The sequence below is a fragment of the Desmodus rotundus genome, chromosome 9 (assembly GCF_022682495.2).
Source record: "Desmodus rotundus isolate HL8 chromosome 9, HLdesRot8A.1, whole genome shotgun sequence".
Classification (NCBI taxonomy): domain Eukaryota; kingdom Metazoa; phylum Chordata; class Mammalia; order Chiroptera; family Phyllostomidae; genus Desmodus; species Desmodus rotundus.
Window position 1 is genome coordinate 13937828 of NC_071395.1, and position 16442 is coordinate 13954269.

General features: G+C 41.6%; 1 long non-coding RNA gene and 1 pseudogene across 1 annotated transcript in view; both read right to left on the reverse strand.

Moving 5' to 3' along the window:
* LOC112312364 (V-type proton ATPase subunit D-like) overlaps positions 1-14471 on the reverse strand; it is a 33588-nt pseudogene extending 19117 nt beyond the window's left edge.
* Positions 1-16442, reverse strand: part of LOC139441132 (uncharacterized) — a 228128-nt gene that overhangs the window by 171847 nt on the left and 39839 nt on the right. The window lies entirely within an intron of this gene.

The following is a 16442-nucleotide window of genomic DNA, read 5'->3' on the forward strand; positions in this document are numbered from 1 at the left end:
AAGCATACATTTCTACCTGCTTGCAGCTACATTCTTAATAGAAACTTACATAATACTGTGAATTTTGGTTAAAAGCTTATAATTAAATATATTCTAAGACTTTTGCCAAATATATTAACTTGTCAGCAATGATGGAAGCCTTTCATAATTTTATAAAACTTACTAATACATTTTACTTAGGAAATAAAAATGATAGATTTAACAGAAATGTACCTCAGTATATATTCACCATCCCCCTTTTTGGATTGAATCCTCCATAACAAGATGTAACACCAAGAAACAAACAACAGAATATATTACAAAGCACCGAGATAATGCCCTGGCAAACACAGATGGAAGACTTCCACCAAAGAAGTCGACATGTGATTGCCAAGGGAAACTGAGCTTGAGAATTGCAATGTAACATCATATCCCATCTTAACGAAGAATTCAGAAACCATAAATACATTCGACTTGACCCTTTGCTTTTTGAAAGGAAGAATAAAGACTGTCATGAGGAAATGGGAAACTAGCAGCCACAAATCAAAGTGCCAGCTATTTACCTCCAGAGTAAAAGTGGTGCCAGACCAATTTTAACTAAGATCCAATGGTTATGTTTACACTCTCTGCAGCTAGGACACTTTCCAAAGACAATAACAAATGTTGCTTAGTAAAAGGAACATTCAAAATGGTGGAGGAAATGAAGGGGGGGGTAAGCAAATAGTCCAGACAGATAAAATTATTCTAGCTCTTACAAGAGGAAATAGAAATTTCTGGAGGAAATTAATGATTAAACATATTCACTGACAGCTTCCTAAATGCTATAATCTGCTGTTTAAAATTCTTTGAGCTTGTCCAATTTTAAGATGTTTTATTTCAAGTTCAAAAAGTTAGGACAAATGCTAATTTTATTACTTAATTTATGAGAGCATAAATTTTTTTCTTAAAAAATGTTTTATCATATCCTCAAGATATTTTCTTTCCCTATTTAATGTGTCAGACAAAATTACACATGTGTATGCAATATAATATATAATTTACATCCAAACTATAAACAGCATTTAATCGGTACTTTATAAATAAAAACTTACAAATAAACCAAAAACAATAAAATCTCTTTTGTTACTAAAATCATTCTGTTCATTTTGACCCTTTTAAAATGGTTGTTGAAAGGTGTATGAAAGAACACACACATCAAACAGATACTGAAACCCTCAAAGGTCATTTCTTGCTTTCTACAGTAATGAAAAATTCAAGGCAACTGTCAGAAAATAGCTGGCAAAGCACCATACTGGGCAGACATCAAAGAAGCTGTTGATTTTATGGTTACCTTCAAACAAACAAAAAAATAACTTAGTTGGTGCTCTGATGATGCTGGGATGCTGCCCTGTGAACACAACCATCTTATTTTGACAAGAACAGAGAGGAACCGGCCATTCTCCTAGGAGCATATTTGAATCCAGAGGGCCATTGTTTTTTACGAAAGTTTCTTAGGAGACACCCAGATCTCTGAGGGTTTCTTTATTATGCAACCCCCCCAAAAGTCAGACCCACCCTCTGTATTCCCACCCGTCCACCTCCCACCATTGATGACGATCAGAATAAAACTACTCGACCTAATAAGTGAATTTATAAGTGAATTTGCCTAATAAGTGAATTAGGCAAAACAGTGGGATACAAAGTCAATATTCAGAAATCAATGGTATTTTTTGTACACCAAGAATGAAATATCAGAAACAGAAATTAGGGCGGAAATCCCACTTACTATAGCAACAAGAAAAATAAAATACTTAGGAATAAACTTAACCAAGGAGGTAAAAGACCTGTGCTCAGAAGACTACAGAACACTGAAGAAAGAAATCAAGGGAGACACAAACAAATGAAGGACGTACTGTGCTCACAGATTGGAAGAGTCAACATCATTAAAATGTCCAGACTACCCAAAGCGATTTATAGAGTCCACACAATCCCTACCCAAGTGCCAATGACCTATTTCACAGATACAGAACAAATATTTCAAACATTTACATAGAACCGCAAACGACCCCAAATAGTCACAGCAATTTTGAGAAAGAAGAACAAAGTATGAGGGATCGCGATACCTGACATCAAACTGTATTACAAGGCCACTGTAATCAAAACAGCCTGGTGCTGGCATAAAAACAGACACATGATGAACGAACAGAATAGAGAGCCCAGAAATAAACCAATGTCACTATGGACAATTAATATTTGACAAAGGGGGCAGGAGCATACAATGGAATAAAATTAGCCTCTACAACAAACGGTGTTGGGAGCTTTGGACAAGTACATGCAAAAAAATGAACCTATACCACCAACTTACACCATACACCAAAATAACCTCAAGATGGATAAAAGACTTAAATATAAGATGTGACACCATAAAAGCCCTAGAGGAGAACATAGGCAGAAAAATTTCAGATATTCCACACAGTGATATTTTCACTGATACAGGGCAAGGAATATAAAGGAAAGAATAAACAAGTGGGTCTACAACAAATTAAAAAGTTTCTGCATGGCTAAAAAAAATATCAACAAAATGAAAAGGGAACCCACCCTTTCCCATACCAACCGTATGGGAAAACATATTTGCCAATGATACCTTAGTCAAGGGTTTGATCTCCAAAGTATATAAAGAACTCACACAAATCCACACCAGGAAGACAAACAATCCAGTTAAAAAATGGGTAAAAGACCTGAACAGACACTTCTTCAAGGAGGACATACAGAGGGCCCAGAGACATATGAAAAGATGCTCAGCATCACTAGCCATCAGAGAGATGCAAATTAAAACCACAATGAGATACCACTTCACACTGGTCAGAATGGCCATCATAAACAAATCAACAAACAAATGTTGGAGAGGATGCGGAGAAAAGGGAACCCTGGGGCACTGTTGGGAATGAAGCCTGGTACAGCCACTGTGGAAAACAGTATGGAATTTCCTCAAAAAACTAAAAATGGAACTGCCTTTTGGTTCAATGATTCCACTGCTGGGATTATATCCTAAGAACCCTGAAACACTAATTCAAAAGAACCTATGCACCCCAATGCTCATAGCAGCATTATTTACAATAGCCAAGTGCTGGAAACAGCCTAAGTGCCCATCAGTAAATGAATGGATCAAAAAACTGTGGGACATTTACACAGTGGAATACTACGCAACAGAAAGAAGAATTCCTACCCTTCATGACAGCATGGATGGAACAGAAGAACATTATGCTAAGTGAAATAAGCCAGGTGGCGAAAGATCAGTACCATATGATCTCACCTATAAGTGGAACCTAATCAACAAGACAAAAAAGTGAGCAAAAAAGGACTGGAGACATGGAAATAAAGAACAAACTGACAGTCACCAGAGGGGAGGGCAGAGTGGGAAAACAGGAAAAGAAGGGGAAGGAGCAAGTCGAGGAACATGAATAGAGGACTCGTGGGCAGGGACAACAGAGTGGGGATTGACTGTGGGAGCAGAGGCGGGGGAACGGGGCATCAGTGAGCAACAGGGAAAAAGGTGGGACAACTGTAATTGAACAACAATAAAAAATAAAATAAAAAATTTTAAAATAAATATAAAAAAAGAATCTACTGTGAGACAAGGGCTCCTCAGGAAACCTAAGAAACTGGAGACCTTCGGATACATACACAGGAGTGTGGAGGTTGGCGCCAGAGCATGGAGGTTCTTGAATAGGAAGCTAAGAAGTTAGACTTGGTCAGAAAGGCCACAGGGAACTACTCACTCCTTAAAGCAAGGGGATTATATGTTTTCAGTAAAGTAGAGGAAGTTGTCTACTCTAGGGTTGGGTGACTAATGAAGCATTTGAAAATAATAAAAAAAGATGTGTTGCCATGACTCTCAGTAATATTCTAGAAAGTTATCATATATAATTAGGAGTTTAAGCCACACTGAGAACATGGCTGAAGAGAGAGAACATGATGCTCACGGACTTCAGTCCAGAAGTTTCCATGGCTTTCTGCCACAAAGCTTGGTTGCCTGGTGGTAAGGGAAAAAAAAAAAGGCTGATAATGGGGTAACCCAACATTACAGATTAGCAGGAAAATGGAAATGTTGAAATGACTAACCACAGGTCCCGAAGGACAAGCAAGGCAAGTGAAGTCTACAAGCACTTAAGAGTCAAGGTAATATAGGAGGAAGGGGGCTGAAGACTGGATCTGTAATGCTGTGAATGATAACACGAGTCACTCTCACCTAGGTATGTCCTGAGTCCGTAGGCACACTGAGTGATGGGTTGCACCAAACAGTCTCTCCAAAGACAGCCTGGAATGTAAGGCTAGACCGATGACTTCGGCTGTGTTTGGAGGAAGGGCATCAGTAGACAGGTGGAAGGTGGTCCTTGGGGTTGGAACAGAAGGATCTCCTCACCCTCTTCCAAGCAATCACTTGAGAGCCAGTGTGGTTCAAAACAAAATTTTAAACATCAGGTTTTTTGGGTTACATTTAGAAAACTGGACTGGATTATTATTGCTAATGCCATCAGAACTCCTCTAGTCCTTAAGAGAAGCATTAGCTAAACCAGTACAACAGCATAGTATGCCAACACCCTTCCTTTATTTATGTGCCCTGGATTAAAATTGAGCATCGTTTCTTAATCACTGTTATCTCTCTTTTGTAAGGTAGGATTTCAATTCATAAAAATGTACAGGAAACTGCCAGTGAAAGGTACTTACTGCTTTTATGAAAATATGGTAAGAATGTGATGTAAATCAAAACTACCATCCTTTTCCTGCTAACGAGGGCTCTATTTTTTTCAATAAGTATTTAGTTCATTGACGTTGGTATGTTAGTTTTTTCCATCCCATTAGATTCTCACTTAACAAGATTTTTTTTCTCTAAAGAAAATAGAGATATTAAATTATATAGCATCCTACAGAAAAGTACAGAATAGTCTAACATCTGCACAGACATCCTAATTATAGACACTGGAATGAGCAATAGATATATAAGTTCATGGACACGGACAACAGGGTGGTGATTGCAGGGAGGAGGGGAGTATGAGGGAGACAAATGATGATGGAAATATAATAAAATATAGAATGTGATACATTTCAAATATGTATATATATGTTAATAACCATCCATTTAATTCACCATATTCCAAATGCTTTTAGTTTTATTTATATTGTAGACCAAACATTATTTAAAGGGTATAGCCCATCAGTCAATCATTTATATAATCAATTGCCATGGTTTAAAAAGATATTCAAACACGGAATAATAACAGCATCAGATGCAGGTAAAATATATACATTTGCTTCTTCTCACTTGTCTATTTAAACATCGCCTGGACTCTTTATTAAACAATTCATTCATGGTGAGTCAGGTAGTGAGCGGAAGGCAGAAATTCTTTTCTCATAGAAAAATCTTAAGCAGAAAGAATTCAATGAGTGCTCCCCTACCTAAGACCATAGAAAGCTAAAGTTGGGATGGAATTTAGAGATCACGTTCATAGGTTCTTAAACCTAGAAGGTCCACAGATAATGTCAGCCCTTGAACTTACACAAAAAGTCATGGACATACCTGTGCATGTGCATTTGAGGAGGAAACACAGTGGAGATATACAGAGATTTCGGCAGATTCTTAAATGATTTACTGAACCTAAAAGAAAGCAGAAATATCTACTTCCTATTTATTTGACACATTAGATTTATTCTCTATGTTCTACACATGTAGAATAAGCTCTATTCTACACATCAGGTAACTGAGACCCAAACTGGAGTCTAGAGTCACTGAAAGTCAAGTCATGGAACTAGTTAGTGGTTTAGCTGACACTGGTTCTCCAACTATGATCCAATGCTCACTCTTCCTCCCGCGTTGCCACTATTCAGAGGCCTCCACCGTGGAATCTTAAAAATAGAGCTTTTAAGAATGGGAAGTTACAATGCTTTAATGTCTCCCCAGTCATTCTTCTATGCCATTCTTCCTCTGGAACAAACGCTTTATAACTTAAAATTAGAACTTTATTTAGAGCGGGGAAATTCAAAGAAGCGATCTACCTTTGTGTTCTAAACCTGGAGGAGAAATACGAACTTTAATCTGTCAAATACAAGCCTTAAACACAATGAGGGTAGGTAGCTTACAGCATGCAGTTGAGGCCCCTGCATGTGTTATAATCCTTATTTAGTACAAAGTGAGAGTGAAGAAAATGGGCTCTGCAGACAGAGTTCAAACCCAGACCCCCTCACTCTCCAGTGGTAAGACGTCACACAACAGTTTTAGCCTTTCCTGTGCCACCGTTTCTGACCCACTGGGGATAATAGAAGTACATGTCTTAATTTTGGTTTCCCGAAGACAGAACCTGGTGGGATCCTGTGTGTAAAGAGTTTCCTGGGAAGCTGCCTCCAGAAGAAACGAGGCGTGACAAGAATGAGACAGAGCTATGTTGGGGTAAGTATCAAAGCTGCTTCTACAAGGGGTGGCAGCCTGATCCATCGGGACCTCTGAGAGGATACGGAAGGCCTCTTAGAACTGCTCATCCGAAGGAGGGGAGGCTGGAGAATTAATGCACCGGCTCTTGTGCCCTTTGACCAAGAGTTGCCCTGGAAATATCAAATCTTCTTCACTCTTGTACGAGGCTCACAGACGGATCCAGTGGCTTCCTACAGCTTTGGAGAAGGCCTGAGACAGAAAGCAGATGGACACACAGTGTGTTTGGGGTGAGACGCTCAGCACGAGTCTGAGCTCACACAAAACTATCTGCCACAGCGGTGACGGATCAGGGTTGAGTCAGAGGACAGTGACACAAGGCACTGAAAGCACTGGCTCTATTATTTACCTCAAAACATTGCTATAGGGATTTAATGAAAGTAAATTAAGTTAAAGTGGTTAGAACCAACCTAGCATTTAATAAGAGATCGATTCATTTAACTGTGATTATTATTCTTTTAATATTTATTGAGTGTCTACCAGATGCCATGTACAATATATCATGTGATACAAAACAACGAATACTAAATAACACAGACTCAGCCCTCAATCTCTTCACAGTCTAACAGAGAGAGCAAAGGCTTCAGCATTTTACAAGGCAACACATTTTACGATAAAAGTAGACACTGAGTCTAATTGCTACACAAAGGAGGGAGAAACACACTCTGCCTAGAGATCGTAGCAGTCAGAACGGTCTCGCAGAGGATGTGAGACCTGCAGAGAATCTGGCAGATCAGTGGGAATGGCCTCAGGCTGGGGGAGCATTTCAAGTAGTGAGAGCAACATATGCAGTAGCAGGTCAAGGGTCAAGAAAACATGAGCTCTGAAAGAACAGCAAGGGGTTCCAGAGGGCTGGAACAAGAATCTCATGGGTGAATGTCAGGAGGCATAGCTGTATCATGAAGAGACAAAGCGTGATGGTCAAGGGTAACTCAGTTGCCTTAGTTTGCGACTCATTGTACAGGCAACGGGAACGACGGAAGGATCCACGTCTTAGGGACTTGTTAGAAGTCCCTAAGGACAGTGCTGGGTACTGAAAGGGCCAGGTGGGAGGCTATTTCATCTGATTTATCTGAGGTAGAGATGACGAAGGCCAAAGCTAATCGAGAAGAGTGGCAGGGAGGATAAGAGGCGGGGTGTATACATTTTGGTGACTGGATACATGTGGAAGTTGAGAAAAAATAATATTTCTAAAATGACCTCCTTCTGGCTTAAGTAATTGATTGTTTAGTGATGTTTGCAACTGAGATGGCAAATAAAGAAGAGACTACATCTCAGAGAAAGGAAAAAAATATGAGCTCATTTTGGATCTATTGACTCTAAGGGATCTACCAAGTTCATGCGCATTTCCATGGTAACGTCAGCCAGAGAGACCAGCTGAAGCGAGAAGGCCAGAGAGGTCCGTATGATGCTCTGTGGGGCATTTTGCAGTACTGCTCTGGGCTCCAACCTGAAGCTAGACCTTAATAAGGAAACCCGATATTTTAGTACACTACAAGCTACATATGACCATTTTTTAACTCCAATAATTGCCTATGTCATCATTAGAATACTTATGAAGTTCACAATGGGTGTCTTAGAATATGATGCGGATTAATGTTGTGTCTGATATTCCACCACTGATGATTTCTTACTCTTATGATACTATTCTCTCCAAGAGTTTTTAATTGTCAAAGTGCAAATACTCTTGGATCCACACGTTGAGGCATTATTACTCACGGCAAACCTATGTTTTGCTTCATCAATCTAGTTTTTTTTTAAAGCACTAACAGAGTAGGGGCTTTGATGTGGAGGGAGAGGAATGGGGTCATTTGTAGCACAGAAGGGAAGGACAGGAGGGGAAGAGACTAATTTTCCTTTGGGATCACAAGTCATCACGAAGGGGCCCAGCCACTGTCTGGAGGGGAGGGGGGCTTGGGTTGAGGAGGAGTTCATAGACGTGGAAGACAAATAAAGTCCACCTTCACTATTTTAGCTCTTTGTGCTCGACTTACAAATCTGGCACAGCTGTCGTGTCAGTAAACTACAGTGGAAACACAGAAAACAGACCGACTCATGCCTACAGAATGCTAATAACAGTGTGTGCTTGTTTTTACAAACTCCGATTGCTTCTTGATCATGAGGATTTGCCAAGGAACCTGAAGAACCTCCTTGGTTGGAAGTGAAGCCAGCAGCCTAGGTCCAATAGCAATGTTCAGTTTAGAACATGAAGTTATATAAAGCAAAATTGTATAATAAAGATCAATCTGTATTTGACCATATGAACCTAAGTAAAAGGACTGTCCTTTCTGAGGGACCTCAGCCAGTCTCTCGGCTCACAGAGTGGATGAACTTTCTGACAGATCATTTCTTCAGTGAATGAATAGCATTGGTTTTCCTGCCTAATAAGCTGGTACCACGAGCATCAAATCTTCATCTCCTCTATTAAGTGAAACTATTCCCACTGCCCTCCTACCATATTCTTTCATTAGGCAAGTACCTTAGGTCAGAGTTTCTTTTACCAATTATAGGCCTCATCAATTCCCCAATCTCGGTTTTAAAAGTCTCTAATAGGAATTTAAGTTCCCTATAACGAACCAGCAATTCCGTTAGGAAAAACATCAGGGAAGAAAAAGTGGCTACAGAAGCCAAGGGAAAACACGCGTGCTCGTCCATTCGGTGCTACCCTGTACCAAGTCCTCCGAGAAGTGGTGATGAGGTGAACATGGGCCCACTTCCCAGGGGCTCCCTGCGGAGCATAAGAAAACAGCTGTGCGGTGCACAGAGAGCTGCAAGATGGCAAAAATCCTCAGCTCCAGGAGAAGGAACCAACCACCTGGAGGACCAGGAGGGGTTGCCACGGGACAGCATTAGTCCATCCGTCAGTTGGCCAGTGGGCACCTGTTAAGGCAGTGTGGTCTCTTCGGATGTTAAGAGACCACACTGTAGTTGGGATGCGGAGGAACGAAAGTGCCCTGCACCAAGGGAGGGCTGAAAGAAGATGAAATCATGAGAGAGGGTGACCAAAGGTGCTCATTCACCAAAGTGCTCAGGGCAGGCTTCTTGGAGGCCTGGAAGAAAAACACAGCCATGCAAAGCTCCAAACTGAAACTACAGCTATATATATATATATATATATATATATATATATATTTATATATATATTTATATATTTATATATTTATATATTTATATATTTATATATTTATATATTTATATATTTATATATTTATATATTTATATATTTATATATTTATATATATATATAGGCAGAAACAAACTAGCTTGCCATGTCTGAGAGACAGGAAGGGGCCCATGTCCCTGAAGCAAAGTGAACAAAGAGGGTAAAGAAAGAAGAAAAGGCACAGGCCCCTTAGGGACCAGAGTCTGTGGGCCTCTGGGTCACATGGTTAGAAACTGGCATTTAATCGGAAGTGGAAGCCACCTGGGAGCTGTAAGTGGGAATGATGTGGTCCGCTGTAGGCCACAGGCGGTCCCGTCTGGAACCTGCATGAGAACCGATGTGAGTGCCTCAGTAACAGTAGGCCAGAGCACTGCCGAGGAGCCCATGGCTAGAGTTCAGGTATGCGTGACAGTGGCACTAATCCAGGGAAGACTTGGTGGGGACCGGGCTACGGATAAGAAGATGGTGATGACGGCTGAGGTTTGGGATGTGTTTGGAGGTGAACCAGCAGGATGCATGAATAGATCTGACCCAGAATGCGAGGAAAGGGGACTCCAGGCTCCCTCTCAGGTTCGGTCTGAGCAGCACTGCAAATGGTACATTCACTGAGGGGAGGGCTCCTGTGCTTCAAGAGGGAGGAAAAAAAGGAGAATTTTCTGGCCATGTTGAGTTTGAGATTCTACTTAGAAATCCAACTAGGGAGAAGCAGGTAATGGAGTATAGGAGTGAAGAGAGGAGAAGGGGGGGAGGTTCAGGCTGGGGAGAGAAATGCATGAGCCTTCACATAATAGATGATTCTGACACTGTCTGAACACCCTGAGATGAATCACTCCACACACACTCATGGGGCGTCTGCAATGTGTGCGGCACATACTTGTCTCTGTGCCGCGATAAGTAGGATGGCCGTCTTTAAGGAGCTTACGACAGAGTGTGTGTGTGTGTGTGTCCAGGGTGCGCATGAGACATAAATCAGTAAAATACACAGCAGAAGGAAATAGCTACAAAAGAGACCCAAGTAAAGTGAAGCGGGAATACAGTGAAAGATGTGATTAATTCCAACTGAACCATCTGCTTTCAGAGGCTATGCAATTTCAGGTGACCCTCAAATAATGTGTCGATACTCATAGGTGGATGAAGAGGCACAGGGTTGAAGGTCAAGTGTGGGCAATAGCAGGGAGGAGCACAGGCAAATACAAAACACATTCTTGGAGCAGGAAGGGATGAACAAAGAGACACAACAGAGTCCCCAATAGAAAAGGAGCACAAGGCCTACGGAAGGAGACCTACGTGTACACGAATAGAGAAAGGGGACACCCAAGGGGGTCAGAGAAGGGTGCAGATGAAGTCTGAGAGCAAACTGACACCATGGAAGCTGATGCTTCAAAGACCTAGTCCAGCAATATAATTGCTCTTAGGGCCCCAATCCAGGGAATGGACACTCTTCGAAATGGATGCTGGAGGGTAAAATCAAGGACCTCCTCCCAGACAAGACACAAGAGATGAACCACACACACTAGGCTGTTACACCTGCAAATTCTCAATAAGAAACAGATCTGTGCTACCTCTTGCTCTTTGTCACAGGTGGCAAACACAAGGCCTGAGGGCCGAATCTGGCCCTCCACCTTGTTATATCCAGCCTGGTACCTTGTTTCTACCCAGCAGCAGCACCGAGCTCCTTGCCCCTAGTTAAGGAGTAGTTACAGATATACAATCCTAAAATTACATTCAGCCCTTTGTAGTCAACCTCAAGGCTGATGTGGCCTCCAGTGAAAATGAGTTTGACATCCCCGCTCTTTGTCATACACCATAACATTAATTTGACTGTAATTAATATCAGCAGAGAAATCAGAACAATAGCGTAGTTTGATGGTAGACATCAAATCCAAAGATCAGGGCCTTCTACTAAAAAAGTACCTTATTTGCATTTACTATTCCATGCAAACAATCGCTGAGGAATACAGAGCCTACCAATGACAGACTACTTACCATGTATTTATATACCTATATTTCAAGGTGGCAGGACTCTCTAACGGAATACACACTGTTTAGCATTAAAAATCCCATCAGCTACACACATGTATGCCGACAAACATACACCGTTACTCTCACTGTATTAGCTATACTGAGATATTTCTTGATCTGAGACCTACTGACTAAACTATTTTTTTACTGGAAGAGCTAAAATTTGCCTGAGCTTTGATGTATATGCACTTGCTGGGCAGCAGACACAACGGAAGATACCTCCGTTTTGTATCCATTTCCGAATTCCTGAGGTTCCATCACTCTTAGAGCATCGCAGAGCAGAGATGTGTGAAGAGGAATCACATGGGCAACAAAATACTCTTTTTCCAGTGGTAGCAGGAGGGCAGTGATCCAAATGTCTGCTTGTGCTGCCTCCCCAGAAATCGGAATTGAGCTGGATTTCCAGAGGGTGCGAGACATCTGGTCCTATGGATAACAGTCATGGATGCCTGCCCTCCAAAAGTTAATCCTACCCGCTGGAGCTGGCCTCACCCTCATGATGCCAGACAGCGTTTAAAACTGAGCTGATAATAGCTCGAAGAAAACCTCTGTGGGTTTGGGTTCATGTCTTCATTTTGCTTTCCTTAACATTTTTAGTGGTTTGTTGTTTTGTTTTTTTACAGAGAAAGAAGAGTGCATACGCACAGACACAGTCTCAGAGGCTTTTCTTAAACCCATTCCTCACAGGGCTCAACAATTACTTCTCCCTTCCTATCTGGAGTGTGTAATCCCAAGACCATCCGAGAGAAACGCACCATCTGGACATCGTAAGAAAATAACTAGCTTCTGAGGCCTGCCTGCAGCCACCCGAACCAGCGCGATGGCAGTGGAGCCGGGTGCGACCCGTGTCATCACTGCCTGCGAGATGAAGATACCTTCGAGTTCGTTCTCACCCAACCGTTCTTCACAGCGACATTCCTTTAGCCTCCACTTGAAGAGCATGAGAAGTGCTCTTATCCCTCCAAAGGCAGATCAGTCATATTTGGAGAGCTGGAATAATCATAAAATTCTTCTTTTAATCTGAGTTAAAATCTGCTGCAATGTACCTTGATCAGTTTGCTCTTGCTCGGCAACTGGGAACCATGCTGAGCAGGGTGCCTTTGAACTGCCTGAGGGAGGGATTATTAGTCCTCCAGTTACAACCTCTTCGTAGGCGTTTACTCAGTGTAAGTCCCTCATAACTACCACATTTTGCCATGTACAATGCACACTTTGTGCCCAAATTCTTTAGGGAAAAATAAGGACGTGCCTTATACATGGCGATGGTACAATGATTGCACACTATAGGTGGAATAATCCTGTGTATCAGGTGCACAGAACCATGGGTGTGCACTGCACACAGCAAAATACAGTTCCCTCTCTTTTCTATTTAACCATTTCATCTATAACCTGGTTGCCCGTCACTCATAAATTTTGTCTTCTGTACTTTCTGTTTGTCTTTTTTAAAAAATAAACTCTTTATCTTATGTATTTGAGATTGGCCTACACAATGGTTTCTCGCCATTAGAAATAATGTTAACTATAGGGTTTTTGTAGATGTTCTTTATCAAGTTGAGCAAGTTCTCCTATTCATAGTTTGGTTAAAGTTTTTAGCACCAATGGGTAGTGAGTTTTGCCCAATGCTTTTCCTGCATCAATTGATATGAGCCTGTAATTTTTCTTCTTCAGCCTGTTGATGTGGTAGCTCTTGCTCTTTTAAACCGATGGTACCTGTTGTCCCTCCACATGGCACATGATGTTAATGTTACCTGCTGTATTTCTACTAATATAAATGAAACATATTAATTTTCAAATTTGATTGGAAATTTTTGTTTGATATCAACATGAGCCCCAAGCTTATTTTCCCTCATGAATTATTCTTAATTTAGATATCTTCCACTATGTTCTTAGGAGTTGGGCTTTTATTATTCCTCAATATGTTACATTTATTATTAAATTTCACCATATATTCATTCAACAAATATTTATTGAGTGTGTTTTATGTCCCATTCAATTCTAAGGTGCTAGGAATTGAGCAAAATGGGCAATGTCCTTGCTCTGGTGGAACATGCATTCTGGTGGAGGGGACAAAGCGGAAATAAATCAATCACAATATACAACAAATGCTAATAAGTACCACAGAAAAATAGAGCAAGGTCTGGCAATAAATCGGAGTAAGAGAGGACACGGAGCGTGGTCAAGGAGGGCTCTCCCATTTACTATGATACTTGAAGGATGAGAATTCAGTGTATTGAGATTTTTCCTTTGAATCCTGCCATCCAGCATGTGTTCTCATTCATTCATGGTTCTGCATTATTAAAAAACAATTAAGAGGGCACAACCAAGAACAGAGCTTATTTGCTTAGAACTGTGTCCACTCATCTAAGTGAGAACTACATTTCCCAGAATTCCTTTCCCTGATGGCTCTGAACTAAGACTGGTCAGAAGAAAAATTGAGGTGAGATTGAAAGACAAGAAACAGCAGCCATGTGTATGCTTCAAACGTTGGCATTGGGCCACGTGCTTCCAAGCGACTACAGACAGATCAGTTGTGACTCTGCGGCTGACCTGGCTGGCATGCAGCACCTGGAAGAGCCACGCTCCTTCAGCTTCTCCAACTCCCAAGTCAGGTGCGGCTTTGGGCCTCGGCTTCTCCTGCCAGACACCTGCATCATCGGAACCGGACACTTGCAGGCTGAAATGGGATCCAGACCATCCTTGTTCCAGTTTGTCCCTGCACTCCCTGCTCACATCCACCTCTTCTTCCTGGTGTTCTGCCGTGCTGACTTCAGCCCCAGCAAAAGCAGCAGTCTTACACACACACTTTAACTGGCTCCCAGTTACGTAATCAGTCCCCTGTTTCATATTACTCCTAGGGGCTCCACTTTACAACTGAATCCTGATCGATGGAAGGACCCACCATCAACGCCTTTCCTCTTACTACTTGTGATTCAACTTGGAGGGGATCATCTTTCAACCAACCAGGAGTTCATTTGGCTGTGCTGTTATCAGTCACGTTTCTGCATATGGCCCACAAGAATGTCATTGGAAGATCTGTAGATGCCTAAAATCAAACCCATCATACATACAGTTTTACTTGGGCCTCTCTGTCTTAGAAACACATTATAAGAAAAAACAAAGTTAATTTGGCATGATTTGTGGTGATCGTCATTCTCTTTCTAAGAGGTGACAAGTTACCTGTTTAGCAATTCCTTTCAGAATCTTGTAGGAAATTGCTGTCAGACTCACTACCCGGTAATTTTCAGAATTTATCTTTTTGTTTCTTTGAAAAGTAAGGCACCTCTCCGGTTCCCTGTGATTCTTCAGAGATTACTGACAGAGCTTCTCTAATCACAGCTATAAATTTTTTCTGTGCCCCAAGGATATAATTTGTCTGACCCTGGAGACTTGTATTAATTTAAAGCAGTTTGATGTGCTCTTGCTATTTCTTGTCAAGATTCTTACCAGCTGTGGGCTAAGGTCTCTTACGCACTTGCTTTGGCCAAAAGAAATAAATAAATAAGTTTGGCAAAGGCCCTAGATGAAGCAATACTGCTTGGTATGTAGTATATTATGGTGCTTCTCAAACACTAATGGGCTTATAAATTACCCAGGATCTTACTAAAATGCAGGATTCTCTGCAGAAGGCGTGGATGGGGCATGAGATTCTGCATTTTAACAAGCTCCCTGAGGTGGTGTTGCTCTTGGTCCCTCGGCCACTTGGTGAATAGTGAGAACGTGGTGAGAAGCAGAGGCACATTTCCTGGGAAGCTAATGAAGCTTGAGGACCATCGTTAGGTCCGTGAAGTTGCCAGGAGCTACAGAATATTCTAGGTGAATGAAAGGAAATCAGGCTGCAATTAGAAAGCATTTCTACAGATAAGCATTTCTGGCAGAGTGCTTAAAGATCTCAGAAAGCAAAGAGATCTGGATCTCTGCGGTTGGAGTAATTTGTTGTGACTTCTCTCATTCTAAATATTCAATGTGCATCTAATCTTATAAATTATTATTTTGTATTATCTTATTCAGAGTGGGCCCACTCCCCCAAAAGGTATACATTTCATAGCCAGTAGACCCAGTGAAGAGAAGGAAGTTCAGAACCACACAAACTCAGATCTGCCAGTTAACAGTGACCTGGGGCAGAGAGGTTCTGGCCTAGGTTTGAGGATGATCATGAATAATGATTGGAACTCAGTTCAAAGCTACTTTTAATCTGACTTATTCCTAAAGTATCAAAAAGCAATGCAAAAAAATTGCTAGAAGTATAGACGGGGAATGAATATCTACATTGCTTTCCTTATACCTTGTGGATGTACATCCAAAGCTTGGTGGCCTAGAAATCTGAGTGAAAGAAGAGGCCCATCTAGGTGGTGTTCTACAACTGTGGACTTTTATATTTGGGGGGCAGACCCTATGTGACCCCAAATATCCCTCACCTCCTGGTGTTAAGGTCTTTGTGTCAATTACTCCCCTTGTAACTTGCTTCTAGTCAATAGAATATGGCGAAGGTAACAGAACGCACTCCCAGAACTACAGTGGTCACAGACAAACTCTCCCGCTGGTTTTGAAGAAGTCACATATGAACTGCCTACAGAGAGAGCCACATGTCAAGGAACTACAGGGGCTTCTTGGAGGCCTAATCTAGTCTAGTCTCCAGGGCCTCAGTTCTACAATCCTGAGGAACTGAGTTCTGCCAACAACCACATGAGCTCAGAAGAGAACCCTGAGGTCCACATAGGAACGCAGCCCTGCCTACTCCTTGACTGCACCTTGGTGACAATGAGCAGAGGGCCCAACCCAAGCCATGCCCAGATTCCTGACCCACAGAAACTATGT